Here is a 2,763-nt window from a genome sequence, read left to right as displayed (position 1 = left end):
TGTAATTGATAGGGTTTGAGAATAAATTCAGAAGGAGAAGTCAGAAGTCGGATATTCATAGCAGTCTGTGATCTGGTCTTAAGCTGTCTAAAGTAGGTCTTTAAAAGAGCATGACTGTCAGGAATTGGACAAAGGTAATGATAATATCATTTAGAATTATGAGAGAAGTGTCTGGAAGAATGTGCTGATAAATGCATTTTAGTTTAATAAGTGAGTTGTTTGCCCAGGTGAGAAGACAGTTGTCTCTGATAAATTAATTTGTAGGGGTTGCTTGAAGCAAACAGTGAAGCTCTACTATATTGGGTTACAGTCTTATCTTTTCTGAGCAAAGTTTTTTTGGAACAAACCAGTAAGTCACATTGACATAGATAATCAGAAGTCTTATATGCATTAGTGGTTACAACTTGGGCTGCTAGCCTCAAGGCCAGCAATTCCAAACTACCAGCTGTTCTGCAGCAGAAAGATGAGGATTTCTGCTCCCATAAAGATGTGTAGATTCAGAAACTCCATGCAGGGTCACTATGAGTAGGAACTAACTTCACGACACACCACCACCACCACTGTCATCAGGAAAGAAGTCCTATTAATGTGATTTCCTAAATGTGAGCTCGAAAAGGAACAAATGGAATCATGCCTTTCTAACTGGTTTTTTTTAAACTATAATTTAAGTATGCCATTAAATATATCAAGGAGCTCTGGTAGCGTAGTGGTTAGAAATCAGTCTGCTAACCTCAAGGTCGGCAGTTCGAAACTACCAGCTGTTCCGTAGGAGAAAGATGAGGTATTCTACTCCCATAAAGATTTACAGCCTCAGAAACCCTGTGCAGGGTCACTATGAGTTGGAACCGACTCCATGGTACTTAACAACAACAACAACAATTAAATATATTACTTTAACATATATACAGAATATGAAAAACAAAACTTTTACTGGATCCTAAAAATCATTTTGTAAAAAATCTAGCATTTACTTCATATAACTTGTTGTTAAATGCCATGGAGTCAGTTCTGACTCATAGCAACCCTTGATAGGATTTCCAAGGAGCAGCAAGTGGGTTTGAAATCCTGACTTGTGGTTAAGTGCTGATACTACAGTGCCATACCACAAGTCCAAGTATAACTAACTAAAAATAAGCATCATCGTGTATTTCCATTAAAATTAGGAAGAAAAGCAGAACATTTATTGTCTTCATTTGCTAAAGCAACCATACAAAATACCACTAGCTGATGGCTTTAAAAAATAAAAATTGTATCACAGTTCTGGAGGTTAAAAATCAAAATTACAGTTTTAGTTATGCCAATCCCTTCAGAGAGTTTTGAAAGAGGAACTGTCCCAGAGTTCTTTCCCAACTGCTAGTTGCTGCTGGCATTCCTTGTTCCTTTGCTGTTTTTAAATTCACAGGCATATCTCAGAGATAGCACAGGTCCGGCTGTAGACCACCACAATAAAGCAAATGCCACAATTAAGTAGGTCCATCCATTTTTTGGTTTCCCAATACATATAAAAGGTTATCTTTACACTACACCATAGACTGCTCAGTATACAATATTATGGGAAAGTTTGGAAGGTTGTGAGAATTACCAAAATGTGACACAGAGACATGAAGTGAGCACATGCCATTGGAAAAATGGTGCCAATAGACGTGCTGCATCATGGGTTGCCACAAACATTTAATTTGTAAAAACTACACCATTTTTAAATACCCCCAAAAAGTGAAGAACAAAACAAGATATGCCTGCAACTTTACATGGTATCTTTCCCCTATATGTAACCCAGTTTCTGTATTGGTCCTCCACTGAAAAGCAATATGATTAGGATCACCCTACTCCAATAGGACTTCATAACTAATACTATCTGTGAACCATACAAGGAAACTCGCATTCAACAGTGCAAGGGCCAGGACTTTAACATATCGTGGATGTGACAAAGTTCAATCTATAACTAATACCACAATTATTCAGTTCTAACTTAATCCAATAAAATTAGATGTTCTTGCTGTTAAATGTATAGTCCGTTTGGCTGATTGTGACCCTGTATAGGTTTGTCCTGGTGTGGTACTGTGGGTTGATGTGTCAGAGACTGCAAAGCCGTTTGAACTGCAAAGTCGGTGGTTCCAGCTCACCAGCAACTCCTTGGAAACCCTGTACAGGGTCGCTATGTGTCAGAATCAACTCAGCGGCACTTAACAACAACATAGGGTTTCCAAGGAGCAGATGCTGGGTTTGAATTGCTGACCTTACAATTAGCAGTCCAGTGTTTATCATATAGCACCACACCAGGAAATAACAAATAAATAATATTACTGGAAATAAATCTGTATCATCCTAATATGTTTAAGTATTTCATATCTCTAGAAAAAAACTCATGATCTTCAGCCATTCGTGTCTAATGCATTAAATCTGTTCTTCAGATGATCTCCAAATTCAGCTCAGTGGGATAAAGCACTGGACTGCAGGGTTGGCTTGAACCACAAGGTGGGTGGTTCAGGCTTGCCCATTGCTCCTTGGAGATCCTGCATAAGGTCGATTCAACGGCGTTTAACAATATTAACAAATGTTCAAGGTCATATTTTGAGTCTTGTGGACTTGTTTTGATTTTCTTCATCTTGAACCTGTGCTTGCGTATGAACAACTGATAGGTCTGTTTCACAGTCTCTCCCTGATCTTGTTTTGTCTGATAGGGAGTTTTTCTACTGTCTCTTTCCACAGAAGTAGTCAATTTGATTTCTGTGTATTTTGTAGAGTGAAGTTCATGTATATAAT

The sequence above is a fragment of the Chrysochloris asiatica genome, unplaced genomic scaffold (genome assembly GCF_000296735.1).
Source record: "Chrysochloris asiatica unplaced genomic scaffold, ChrAsi1.0 scaffold00030, whole genome shotgun sequence".
In the NCBI taxonomy this organism is placed as follows: domain Eukaryota; kingdom Metazoa; phylum Chordata; class Mammalia; order Afrosoricida; family Chrysochloridae; genus Chrysochloris; species Chrysochloris asiatica.
The sequence above is the reverse complement of the archived record's forward strand: the minus strand, read 5'-3'. Positions refer to the sequence as shown.